At 50.4% G+C, this 13,925-nt stretch overlaps 1 long non-coding RNA gene across 2 annotated transcripts; it reads right to left on the reverse strand.

The window, feature by feature from the left end:
• Positions 1 to 1,306: 1,306 nt before the first annotated feature.
• On the reverse strand, positions 1,307 to 7,029 carry LOC130150778 (uncharacterized). Of its 2 annotated transcripts, XR_008822385.1 has the most exons (3): positions 5,921 to 7,029; positions 2,581 to 2,675; positions 1,307 to 2,496 (listed from the first exon to the last, which is right to left on the reverse strand). It is a non-coding gene; the product is annotated as an uncharacterized LOC130150778 (long non-coding RNA). The 2 variants fall into 2 exon arrangements; XR_008822384.1 differs by having other exon boundaries at positions 1,307 to 2,675.
• Between the last annotated feature and the right edge of the window lie 6,896 nt (positions 7,030 to 13,925).

Below are 13,925 nucleotides of genomic sequence, written 5' to 3' on the forward strand. Positions count from 1 at the left end.
TGGGGGGGGTGCAGGGCTGTCCAGGGGGCTGGGTGACCGTTCAGAGGTGGGTGCACGGGGAAGGACAGCTGCGTCTTGGCAGGGCAGCAATGGCCCCAGCTCTTTGCTGGGATGCTGCACTACAGGCAACAGCACACGTTTTCAGAAATGCCTCTTCTCCCGTTTCAGGGAAAACTAAATGTGTATAGAAGAGTGCTTGTATTAGACATGTATGAGCATATACAGATAGATGTCTGTAGGTGGACGTGTTGTAAGTAGGAATACTACATTTACACATGTATGTATCTGTAGGTGTATACAGGTACATTTGGTTAATGCCTCTGAGGCAGGTGTGTATGTAAGATCTTTATGTACATATGTGTTTTAACTGTGAAGTTGGGCGAATATGTAGGCAAAAGTGATACCTCAAAATGGTGGAACCTCAAACAAAGAAAGTCGTGGGTTAAACTGACCACAAATCAGAAAAATATGGCTCTCCAGGAGAAAGCTACAATAAAATTTTTAGTGGAAATTTCACTGCTGCGAGTTTACAAGATGGAGATCATCTGTGGCTCTGTAGTTGTGAAAAAAGACACCGATTAAAGGCTTTTCCTGCCTAACAGGGAGTTTGAAAGCAACAACTAAAAATCATGTATATAACCAACGGGGGTGGGGAGCAGAAGGCAGGCGTGGATGTAAAGGAGGTATATGGCATACAATAAAACTGAGAGTTTATGAAGCATACAAGGTGATAAGGAGCATTCAAAATAATCTGTCTGGAAAAACTGGATTGCTGCAAGTGCTGGCAGCCCTTTGAAGGAGTTTTTTCAAAATACCTTGAAACCCAAGAAATGGTGGCAATGGCCTAGTCTCCTCCTGGGTGGATAGAGGTAAAACTCTTGACAGAGAAGAACTTTGATGGAGGCTTTTTGATACAGAGAAGACAGTTGTATACAGAAAGAAACAGAATTGTGTATTCATACTATGTGAGGATGGCAAACAAATTCCTAATCTGTTTGTGGACTAAGGAGGGTTTTAACAGCATCTCTTAAGCGTAAGTATTTTCAGATCAGTAGCCAAGAAAATTTTCATCTCAGAATGATAAAAGATTTGGCTGAGGAGGCACCTGGCCTGATGGAGTTAGGTGTTTAGACATCCTGGCATCCGAGAGAATTCCCAAGACCGGGGAAGAGCACCTTGTGCCGGTGTTCACAGAGAGAAGGTGAGAGACACCGGTGACTGTTGGATGGCTCCGTAGGAATAATCAGTAAGGTAAGAGAGTGTGAAGTTTTTACAAGTTAGCAAACAAAAGTGTCAACAACGAAAACAATGTTAATTATTTAGTATGTTTCAAAAGAAAAAAATGTTGTGAGAAACAAACCTGACCTCATTCTTTGACAAAATAATACATTCAGCTGATAAAAGCACAGGTGGAGATTTAACAAACCAAGAAATCTGTAAATTCTGAAGGAAAAATAGTCATGTGTGTATACATCATCATTCACATTATATGGATTAATTTCTAGAAGACAGACAAATGGCAAACGTTCCTTCTCCAACAAGAAGCAGCGATCACTGCTGAAAGTGTGGGCCTCTGCCAGAGCCGTGCTGTTCAATAGAGGCATCAGGAGATACAGCTGTAAGAAATGCTGTTGGCAAAACTTGCAGAGGGCGAGAGCAGTGGCTGAAGCGGAGGGAGCCCCTCAGGCCAGCATCAGCCCCGGCCAGCTGGATGCGCCCGGACAGGACAAGGCGCTGGCCAAGGCCACGGAGCCTCCTCAGGCAGGGCCACCGCCGCTGCAGGGCTGCTGGCTCCCAAGCCCCACCAGGTTGCCCGACCTGTGGGAACACCGAAGAGTGACCAGGGGCAGGGCGCAGCTGCCGGTGGAGGCACTTCGGGCTTGTACCATTTCCTCTTCATTTCTGAGGCGTTACGGGTCAATAGTCAGTCCCAGGGGCCGCTCCTGCCCGCGCACGTCCCGCAGCGAGCCGGGCAGCCGAGCCTACGGTGTGACCCCACGGCCGCTGGACGGGTGGGCTCAGCCCCACACGGGGGAACCAGCTGGGACCCAGGCACAGGAGCTCCAAGGGACCCTGGGTGCCAGGGCAGGAGGAGGTTGGTGCTGCAGAGCAGGACTCACGGAAGGTTTCGGTACTGCCTGCTGGCTTCAGGCACCCCCGGGAACGATTGGTCTGTGACAGCTGCCTCCTGGGCAGCCAGGACAAGCTGCCGAGAGCAGGAACTTCACTGGCCACCACTGGAGAAGTCACTGTCACCTGTGATTGCCAGCTCTGAGCTGGAAGTCCAGCAAAGCCTGAAGCTGCAATGCCCATCAGCAGCGCAGGCACCCACACCGGGGGGGTATTTTCTTGAAAGCTTGGAGGTGGTCCAGAGCAAAATGCCGGGACCAATTCAGAAGGTCAGAAAAACACCTTACAGGGGCACCCCGAGGCATTACTGGCCAGGTACCTCTCAGTCACACCCCAGAAAATACAGAGTATGGGGAGCACCGTAACCTGTGCAGAAAGGCACGGTGAGAGTCAGCAGCTGCAGGTCATATATAGGCACATTCAGGATCAAATAAGGCGTAACACACTCACCAGCAGGATGGTTGTCCTAGCCATCTGTCAGTGAAAGTGGTAGACTGTCTCTCAAGGTCTTCAAGTAAAGGCCAGGCTATTTTTTTCAAGCTGTTCTTTAATAATAAATTAAAAGGAAGGTTAGTGGCATCAGTCGAAAGAGACCCTGGGTGACACTCCAAGGCCTGTGTAACACCCAAAGTGAGAGCTGGTGGTTTGTCTGCCTTTTTGGCCCATAAACCGACATAAAGGAAAGAAAAATAACAGAGAGATGGAAGAAACACACCAGGGGTGGCCGCGTTCCTTGTAAGGAGAAATATACCGTGGCACTTCATTCTGTTTGATTGCCTGCTCTCCGATGCTCCCCACTAGAGCTGCTACAGGTGTCCCCGATTACTGCATCCCTGAAGGTCTCGAGGTGAATTTAAACCACAAAAATGAGTAAAACATACATCCTAAAGCAGAAAAGGTAATACTGATAAACAAAGTGACTGTGTTTAGCAACAATGTTCCTTAGATTTTAAACATAAGACACTTATTACAAAGAGGCTAAAAGGTCATCAAAGATAAACTTGATTGCATTAGAAAGACGCGGATAAATAATATTACATGTTCTGCACCCCCGGGAGACAGCCATGCTGCCTTCCAAGGTCAAATGTGCCGTGGCCAAGTGCCACATGGCATCGGTGCCTGGCCACGTGAATTGAGAAGCAGGAATCTGGTCATTACCCGATCAGCTGCTAGGCAGACCAGCCCGCTATAGGTATGCTATGTCCACAGAAATAAATATTAATGGTTTAAACGAGTCCTTTAGGAGAAGCAGTTGATATAAGAGATAACATTCAAAACGGGTTTTATCAAGATGCAAGGTTATTTTATCAAGATGAAAGGTTAAGTTCTCTGCCCTTCAGCCAACAGAAGGTTACCTGGGGGCTGGGGCCGCATTGCATCGTGAATGTGGGCGAGCCAAGACCTCTGAGGTGGCACTGAGAGCAGCCATTTGGCAAACAAAGCCAAGCTCAAGACTATCTTTCCCACACAGGTTCCCCTTGTTGGATTATGCCTCTGCACATTCAATTTAAGCTGAAAAAATAGATCCAGCAGTCCGGCTGCATTGGCTTAGATGCACTCTGCGAACATAGCTGAAGCTCGGCTGACAGGTGCCTCAAAGAGAACGTGCATTAACTCAAAGTAAAGTATTTAGATAAACCGTGTTGGCTTCAGCCTCACAGGGTACCATAACTGCACATTCTGCAGCACTTCCAAAGCAGCTGTGGACTTGCTCCTCCCGCGCAGGCACCTCGCTCAGCCAAAGCCCTTCTCTGGAAGGTGGCAGACAGTGATGAGAGGCTACTCTCGATCGACCCTGAAGGTCAGTGTGGGCTGAGTGAAGCCCTCTCCAGCCGTGCAGCTGCTGCCTACAGGCCATTGGAATTCAGTGTTAGTGGCCCCGTTGCAAGCCACCACGGTGCGGACAGGCTTAGCACAGATTGCTTTTTAAACCGTAGAGGTGGCACTCTTGAAACATTTGAGAATGACATCTCTGAAAATGTCAGAAGTCCTGAGAGCTGTGCTCACCCTTGCATCTAATTGCCAAGTTCATCACAGACCAGACCAGGAAAGGTCCTTCTCCTGTGCCTGGCAGCATACAGCGATGCAGCTCCCCGCAGCAGGGGACGTGGTCCTTTATAAAGCTTGTTCCCACCTTGGTACCATCCGCTCAGGCTGAGAAGCTTCAGATCCCACCTGCCACCCTCAGCCTCTTGCGGACTCCTTGTGAAGTGCCAATGCACGGGGACCATTCACAGCTAAAAGCCCCCTCCCTTAGCCCGCCGGGCAGTGACAGACAGTAAACTGCTCAAGCCAAGCATGCGACAGAAATTTCCACACTGCCCACAGACGTAATACCGAACCCTCCCACATCTCCCCCGTCTTGGTCAATGAACTGCAGGGAATCACGGCGACCCACTTGGCAGGGGTGGGCCAGGATAAAGCGTCAAGGCCAGCATTGTGCTCTCTGGCCATACACTTCCTCCAGAACAGAAGCCTGAAGCAGCGAGCTCCGTCTCAAGAGTTTGCCATCACAGCCCTGCTGGATGGGCACAGCAAGCAGCAGGTGCTCCAGGTGTACACACAGAACAGTGACTCCCACGTGGCTGCAGCTTCTTGGAAGCCCACCGACCTCAGGAAGCTCTTCCCAACAGCTGGATACCTCTTTTCGTAGGGAGTGTCATCTCAGCTATACAATGACTGCTTTTGCTCCCTAGCAGTGCTGGCAGGAACGCTGCCCCCGGGCTGCTCGCTGTTAACAGGGTATGAAATGCTGAGCAAAGCCACGTCTTCACTAGTGCTGCACGTCTGCTTGTCTCGGTAACAGCAATCTTCTGCACTGATCGCTCCCTCTGACCTGTTCTTCCTCTGGACTTCACTGACATGAGCAATGCTAAGCTACAGCGGGTAGTGAAGCTCCTGTAACATTCTGCATTCTCTCCCTCTCAAAAAGAAAAAAACCAAACCAAACCAAAACCAACCAAACAGAAAGGAGAAAGAAGAAAAGGGAAAGGAGAAAAAAAAAGAAAAAGGGAAGAGATAAAGAAGAAAGAGAAAAGGGAAAAGGATGGGGCTTTTCTGTTCCCAAAGCCTCCAGCTCTATTACAGCCACCCCTAACTTCTGTCCCCGACAAAGCATGGGATGCACACTCCCCTCCAGAGCACAATGTGTCACACTAAGCCAGTCCAGCTCCTGCCCAGTACCAAAACACACTCATTCTCCCTGGGCAGCTGAAAATTCAGCTTCTCCCAGCACACAGAATGGGTGGCTCCCATGCGTCTCCTTCAATGAGTGATGAGCAGATGCTGAAAAATGGCAGATGCCCTCTCCGAATGAAAAATTAACTGAGCTGCTCAAAAAGCCCATCTGGAGCGGAGAGGACTGATTCCAGCCTCCAGGAGCAGCAGGACTTGCCAGCAGTTCCTGGTGAGGAGAGGCAGCAGAGGAATGAAGCCCATCCCCACCTACATCCCCAGGTAGATGCAATGTCTGGTGCTGGCACAGACACAGCCCTCTGTCACTGCTGCTGGCCCCTCGCCACCAGCTGGGCCAAAGTGCCTGGACCACAACACCCGGTAGGTCCTACAGCAGGAGCCAGCCACTCTGCAGGTCCCAGCTGGCTCCGATGCTCCAGGCACTCTCATCCAAGCGCCTGCGGATCCTCGGGAGGTGGCACGACACACACCTCCCTCAGGCTGGCACTTGACAGGATGGGTCTCACAGCCTGCTGGGGATATAAGCATCATGGTGTGCCAAAGTCAGGCCACCCTCTAGTTCCTCCAGACCCTCGTAGATTCCAGCTGTACTTACCTCTCGTCTTTTTATTCATGCAATCTTCGTCTGAAGCCCACACAAGTCCCAGAACCTCTTGCAGCACCTTCCCCTGACCAAAGTGTCCCCCTGCAGCTCTGGGAGGAGGATGTTTGACTGCAGGGGTCTTCCTGGTGATTGCACAGCCTGTTTCTATTCCCTCGTGCAGCTACTCTATGCAGAGGATCACAGGGCATCACCCACCACCTGGTACCCTCAGATGCCTTCAGGAAGCAGTGGGTACTGCTGCAGATGCTGTGCTCTGTGACCCCTCGTAAGTTTCTGGGTTATGTTTTTACCTTATCCTCTCCCCCTCTTCACTCATTCCTCACCACAAGCATTTGATTTCCCCCTGGCTTCTCCTCCTCCAGCCTCCTCCTCTCCCCTTCTCAGGGAGAGCTCAGGATGAACAAGGCAAACGTGTCCAACTTCTCATTAATACTCCTCCCGCCTTCAAACACTTCCAGGTCAGGGGCTTCCTGACGGGATGTGGTTTCTGTGGGTTAGTCACCCTGTGCAGGTTTATTTTCCATTAAGCTGTCTACTCCCCCCTTGAGCCCATGCAGAGTCTTTACAAACTGGCATCACGTTCATCACTTCCCCCTCCTCAGGTACCACGGCGGTGGTAAGCGCGGGTTACACACTGCTTGGAGCAGCTCAGCTATTTTTTCCTTCAGTTCCTTTAAGACTCTTGGACAAAAGCCACTGCTCCCAGCAAGCTGCTACTGTTCGCTTTGTCAGTGTGATCAGCCTTTTCCACCGCTGCTCCAGCTGGCGCACCCCACCCCGCTGAAGAATAGGTTCTGCACCTTGGTCTTGCCACTCAGCACTTCACACAGGTGCAGAGATGTCTGCAGTGGCCTTACCTCCCCCGTGGGGTCCTCACACAGCCCCCCCACAGATCGTCCTTCAGAACCACTGCCAGGTTCCTGACATGTTTCCAGAAAGATCTAATGTGAGTTTGGATTCCTTTTGCTAGTCGTTCCTCAGAGCTTTGTTTGACCTGACTTACAGTCTTTCTACACACAATATGCAAAAGTTTATATCCTTCTCTACTTTTCCCGCTGCAGGGAACTTCAGCTTTTGTTGATAGATGCTTTTTGTGACTGCCCTTATCCCACTGAACAATGGCTTCTGTATCCCACAGGAAAGGTGTCCACCCCACTTTTCATGAGCATGCCTGGTTAGGAAGGATGGCAGAGGGTGACAGAGGGTAAACTCAGGTGATAAAGATGAAAATATAAAAGGGGTGTCACTTTTGGACAGGGAGAATAACACAGCTGTGGTAGGCGTTGGTATAGGCCATTGATGCTGGGCAACAGGTCAAGACAACAAAGGCTGCCAAAGCAGAATGGAAAGTGGCTCAAAACCAAGAAGAGGTAGAGGACAGGGTGTCAGCAGTGCTGAAGACAGCAGGTGGGAAAGCAGGATGATGACCCTGAGCCTTGGGACATCACATTGAGAGGAGGAGTGAGAAGAGGGAACTGCAGCGTTGCCCCAACAGTCACAGCTGGCGTGGTGATGTGGCATTACAAGAGGTGGCAGGAGGGGTTAGGGATGGCAGTGAAGAGCAGGGGCACAGGATTGTATGGGACAGTAGCATTGACACGTGGTGGGTCAAAGCAACAACCGCCAGGGAAGCAGGGCAGCACTGGGCAATGCTGGTGGACAGCCACGGGGAGGTCCCATAGGTTGGGCAACGATAACACGGTGCAGCACAGGAAGGGCAGGAAAGGCAATACATCATCACTTTAAGAGGCTGTGGACTAACTTCAGCCTCCTGTGCTGCAAACTGTGCGGCATGAGTCATCTTCTGGGAGCTGAATCACTTGCCAGCACCTATTTCAGTGACTAGGCGATGCAGGCCTTCCCACCACAGCCCACCGAGGTTTGTGCGGAAGGAGAGCAGTTTCCTCTCTTTCTGAGTTCATTCATTACTGTTCTTTCCATCCAGCTCCGTCTCCTGTTTTCAATGGTACTATTTTACCATTTTCCTTTTTTTTCAAATGCTTCTGAAGTCATGGGTTTGTTTAGCATTGATTTATTTATGAATTGCTGATTTTCTGTTCTTTTATACTGTTGTACATACCTAAACCAGTCTCACTGACCTGCCCTCCCATGAAATACCATCAACATCTTAAGTCAGTATGAAAGATCAATTGCCTCCGCTGATAAACATACGCAGCCTCTATGCTGCAAATTCTTTGGGATCCTTTACTGGCAGGGGATTTGGAAGACAAAAGGCCCTAGGCTCTGGGAAGGGGACTATTCTTCAACCTACAGAAGTTTATTTCTTTAAAAAACAACCCAGAAAGCCCATGTGTCTTACTTGAGGAAAACCCTGTCCTGACCCCAAAATTTACCCAGGAGTACAAACTTCTTGGTACGTGAGATGCATCTGAAACAGCTGCAGTCTTGATACAGAGTTAAAAGAAGAGGTGGCAGAACGGGACAGTGACTATAATGAAGAAATCTCACTCTTCTCGGTATCATCAGAAGCAGTCACGTGGCTTGACTAAGATTCATGTTTTGTTGGCCAACGTCTTCTGCTTAAAAGAAAGGAGAAAAGAAAAAAAAAAAAAAAAAATACAGGCATTCCAGGCCCTGCGGGGGACAAACCTCACATTCATCATAAAAACCCAGACAATGCCAAAAAACTTCTATCACCTAATCCTCAACTTGAATTTCTCAAGCTACATCTTGAAAAAAAAGTAGGTCCTTTGCCTCATGGGACTGTTCCAGAGCTTCACACCACTGCTAGCCTGAGATCTTGGGAGGGAAGACAAAGAACCTCTCAAGCTGAGGAATGGATTGAACATGTCTGAACAATTAAAAAGGAGATGGGAAAGGGGAGGGATGCCTTCTGCTCTGCTTTTTGGGAAGGGCGTGGTGGGAAGTGTTCCCTCAAGCCGTTTGGCTATGAAATCTGGGCTTACCCGTGAAAGAAATGGGATTTATAGATTAATTTATCTTCTTAAGGGCTTAATTCCCTGTGGATTCCCTTTTGGAGTGCACAGCTCTGGGCTGATACCCCAGGAAAGGGTGATCACCATCACCAGAGAAGGAACATGAAACCACTGAGGTGGACCAACTGAGCAGGGACACCCAGAGAATTGCACCAGGAGCGTCAAAATGGGGGCAAACATGAACTGGGCTGCCTAACGCCAGCCCCAGTGAAGTGCCAGGTGGGCAGCAGTGTCTGGCCGAGCTGCATGGGCACTGCGCCGCTGGGGCGGCCGTGGCCGAGCTGTCACCACCGCTGGCTGCCATGCAGCAGTGGCTGAGAAAAACTGGTCTGAGGTGGCTGCATCTGCCTCTGAGTTCCAGGGACAGGCAGGAGAGATGATGAAAGGGGTGGGAACACAAGCCTGGAGAGTCAGGTGGCTGTGATAATAGTTATATTGTTAGGGCTGGAATGAGGAAATTAAAGATTTCAGCCGCAAAGAACAGCGGGGGGGGGGGGGGGGGGGGGGGGGCGGGCAGAGAGGGATGTGTGCAAAACCTCCATCTTGATCGCCCCACTTACTAATTACCCCTCAGGACAAAGCAGCCAGAGAAATCAGTGCTATAGCTGTGCTTGCTGCGGTTTCAGCCACACAGCCAGCTTCCAGACAGGCACCAGTCTCAGCTCAGCCCCGGTGGGCATGTGCCCGGCAGTGGGCACAGCCCAGCCTCTCGCAGCGGGACCGGGCTGAGGCTGGTGCTGCCCACCCTGCGAGCGAGCCCACGCCAGGCCCCGACCTTAGGGAATGTGCAGCGGAGGTGCAGCCTGTGGCCCGTTGTCAGCCACGGGTGGCTAGCAGCAAAGGTGGCCAGCCGCAGAGGTGGCTAGCAGCAGAGGTGGCTAGCCACGGAGGTGGCAGCTGGCTCGGTGGCAAAGCAGCGTGGCTAGCGTAGGGCAGGCTCTAGGTCTGGGATGCTCGGGCACTAAGACTGACTCAGCGCCTGCAGGAAGCAATATCCCCCATCCTGCAATACAGGCGACAGATGGGGGTGGGCTACATCTTCCAGGAGCTAATCCAGGTTTGCCAGCTGAGGCAAAGCATGAGTAGCCACTGCCCGGGCTCTCCTCCAGGCTTCGTACGTGCTGCGGCATGCAAGCATCAGCAAGAGCATCCGTCTGGGTCCGCTTGTGTTACCTTCACTCTCCTAGGAAGAGAGACCGGGTTCCCCACACACAGTTTCTAGCAGGATTTGCTCAGTCCTATGACACTGTTTTCATGAGCTTTGCCCTGTAGCCTCCCACCTTTCATGCTGAAAGCTGCTTAGGGTTTCCCCCTGCGCTCCCTTTTGCATCACCAGAACAGCTCTCTGCAGCCACTCTGTTCCTACAAGGTAAAAATGAATAAACACATTGGGAAGCAGCCTCCTTGGGGCACAAAGGAGTGGGAGGGTGTACATGGACATGCTCCTGCTGCTGCAGTACCGCTGGTTCTTTGGGACAGACACCACTGCTGCCTGGCAGCTTACATCAGTAGCCAGGGAGAAGGCATTCAGCCTTGGTTTGCAAATCCCTGATGGCTTTTTAATAACGATCCTATTTAGAGATCATCACCTCTGCCTCAAGGGAGTCCTTGAATCCTGGGTGAATAACCCCCTGCTGAAGAGCAGCAGCGATACGCAGTGTAGCCTCACCTCTACCCATCCTTACCAGCTACTAGGCTGGTGCTTCTTTGGTCACTTCAGTTAAACTTACAGCACCATCCATGCTGCTATTCCTTGGCTGTTTGCCTTGCTAGTTTTAATGCAGAAAAATATGATCAGCTGTGGCTAATCCAGAAATAAGCACTGGCTTAAAGGAAAACACAACTGCATACAGGGATATACAAAAGAACTAAAGAGAGCGAAGGTCTTTCAAGTAGTTCAAAAACAGGTACAATTTGTTACACTCAAAATCCAAAACCGGATGGGGAGAGGCTTTTCTTTCTTTCCCACCACAGTAGCAGTGTGTTGAGAAAAGTTTGTTCTATTTTGAAGTGTTGTGGGCACTAGAGATTGTTACCGCATTCCTACCTGGGCTGATAACAGACATAGCTGGTAAGGAAATATTTCAGATTTGATGCCATAAAAAATGATTCATGTTTATTCAAAGGTTGCTCAGTAGCAATGAAAAGCAATCATGCATGCAGCTTGTGAAGATCCAATACACAGAAGCACTGCCCAAAACAACAGGGTGCTCCCTGTCCCGAAAGAGAAGGACCTAGTGACAAGTGTCTGAAGGAAAAGGACCTTTCCACTGCAAAGCTCTTTGTATTGAAATTGTTGTTAGAGGCAAAGTAAATACTGTGAATCAAAACTTCCCGAAAGGATTTCTAGTGCCTGATGGAAGGTCTTTCACCCTAATGTGAGACCCAGGGATTTCAGGAGTCCATTTATCCCATAATTGCTAGGCCAGAACAGGTTGGGGGAAATAACCATCACCATCAAAACCAGCTACATTCAGGTGTGACTCACCTTGAGAGGTCAGACAGCGAATAACTATCCAGAAACTTGTGGATGGGCAAAATGTTCAGGAGACTTTTGCGGTGAGGGAAGTTTGAGGCAGGAGCATATCTAATCACCTGGATTATCAACAGGAGGCACTTTTGCAAATGGCACTAATAATCCTGCATCACCACCTTCTGTCACAGCGAAGTGTGCCTGAGGAAAATGGTACTGTTTATGCCTGACGCACTTGGTCAAATGATGGTCACTGGAGTGATCTAGCTCATCTACACACTGAGGGGAAAAATAGAACAAAAGGTGGGAAGATGTAAGTAATCATGAAAAGCTGAAGAGTTTGCAAATTCTTATATTCTGCAAACAGAGATGGAGACTGGCAGTTGACAAGGCAACAGGAGATCTGCTGTTTGTGTTGTTTCTAAAGTATTTGGGGAATCGAGCAGTAAATGTGGTTGTAGAAATGTTAAAAATGGATTTTTGGTTCCTTTGTGTCTTGGTACACAGCACTGCACTAGCCATGCAAGAAAAAAATGAACTCTATCCCAGCCAAACGCAGGACACTCTGTGAGCTGGCTGTCACCCTGCAGCACGTTTGTGTGACTGCCAGAACACTGGGACTTCCACAAAGCCATGGCCAGAGTGTGATGTGACATGGCTGAAGTGACCTGCAGCCACCTCAGGCTGACAGGTGCCCTGAGGTGTGCCGCAACGCAGGCAACACGCGGCCACCCCAGCAGCTCCCCAGCTCCCCAGCAAGGGCACGGGCGGTGGCTTGGATCACTGCCGGCACAACCACTGGAAATGGGGTCACAGCCAGCAAGCGGGGGTTTTAATTCTTCCAAAAAAACCCCAAAAGCCATTATGGAAAAGTCTTCTGAAAAATAAAACAAATATGTACCTAGATGTGCATGTGTATATAGAGATACACAGGTACATGATGTGCATCATTTATACATGTAAAAATAACACAATTCCTGCACCCACACCCTGATTATCTGCTGTTCTTGTCCAAAGCAAAGGCCAAAAGTTCTCCCAAACAACACGGTGATGGAATTTGCCAGCCATGGCAAAATGCTGCGAAAGTTGCTTTAGACTGTCATTTGGGTGCAGCAAATCAGTCTGGATGCTTGGGTTTTAATTAGCCCCCGAGTCAAAAGAAATCAAAAAACTTAAGTTGCCTTTGTCTCACACCCAGCAAATAAGGTTTCTGAACTCATTTGCAAAGATCAGCTGAAGACAGTTTAAGATGCTTTCAAATACTGTGGAAATCAGAGAACACTTAACTACCAGCGCTACCAAATTCAGCTGTAGTTGCTTTGTGGGTGCTGTTAACTTAAATGAGTATAAAATGGGTATTTTCAGGGGCAAAATCATTTTTGACATTCCAGTAAGACAGAGGCACAATTCCAGTAAGAACAGAGGTGGTTTTGGACGATGGTCCGTCAGTGTAACTGGGTAATTTCAGGAAATTACAGTAATGTGCATCAATGAAGTTACGACCATGCTCTCTGTGAAGCGGCTAGGTTATGGCTCCATAGGTAAGTGCTGGCACAGCGTAATCGTTAGTAGCTGTGTGTATATCCACCAAGATTAACACATGGGCTACCAGGCTGGTTCAGAAGGCTGATGTGCACCTTCAGGGATCTGCCAGGTCTGTCTGAGTGCATAAAACACACCAATGGCACAAGTCAGAAGAGCTGACATCCCTCTGCTATGTGGCATCTCCTACTGGCACTGCCCGAGAGGGGCCTCGGAGCCGCGTGGACCATCGCTCTGACCCAGAAGGGCATTTCTCCTGCTCTGAGGAAGCTGCTTCCTAAAAGGTGTTTGATGCACTACTTGTTCATCCCTCCCCACCCCTTCCACTTTTTGCAACTCATCTTTGGTGAAAGCCCAAAATAAATTACTTGAGCTAGAATGAAGTTTAGAGCTGCAGGAGACGGACGTTTTTGCTTTGTGCTGCTTTTTGTCGGGGACGGAGCTAGAGGAAAGCGGCACGCGGTGGCTGCAGCTCTGCACCCAGGTGGTCCCAGGGGCGCCAGCGCCCACCTGCAGCCCCGGAAGCGGCCGGTTTGGCACCGCCAAGGCCGGCGCTTTGCAACCCGGGGCGGTGAGAGCGGTGCGTGTTCCGAGTCACTGACCAAACCGCCGGCTCCAATAAGGGTGGAAATTCGGTGGCGGGTGAGCGAGCAAGGACCGCTCGGAAGGAGGGGTTGCTGGAGGAGGAAAGCGAGCAGCTGAAACCTCGCAGAGGGCTACTGAGAGAAAACCCTCTGGAGCAGGGGCTGGGAAAGGCTGCGCCGCTGCAATGGCGGGGGCGGCAGGGGTCCTGCTCGCACTGGGGTGTCCGTTTCCACGGTCTGAGCGAACGCTGCGAGTGACGCCGGGGGCACAGATGGGTGAAACCCGCTCCCGAGTGGTTGTAGATACCACAAATGTCTCGGGTTAGTGAACCAGCAACGGCGATACTACCTCATGCGCGTCACCCCCCCGCCCCAGCCCTCTCTGCCCACCCCCCCCCGCAGACCTGGCCCCCACTCGCGGCGATGGGAGCGGGCGGGGG

Source organism: Falco biarmicus, chromosome 5 (genome assembly GCF_023638135.1).
Source record: "Falco biarmicus isolate bFalBia1 chromosome 5, bFalBia1.pri, whole genome shotgun sequence".
In the NCBI taxonomy this organism is placed as follows: Eukaryota; Metazoa; Chordata; class Aves; order Falconiformes; family Falconidae; genus Falco; species Falco biarmicus.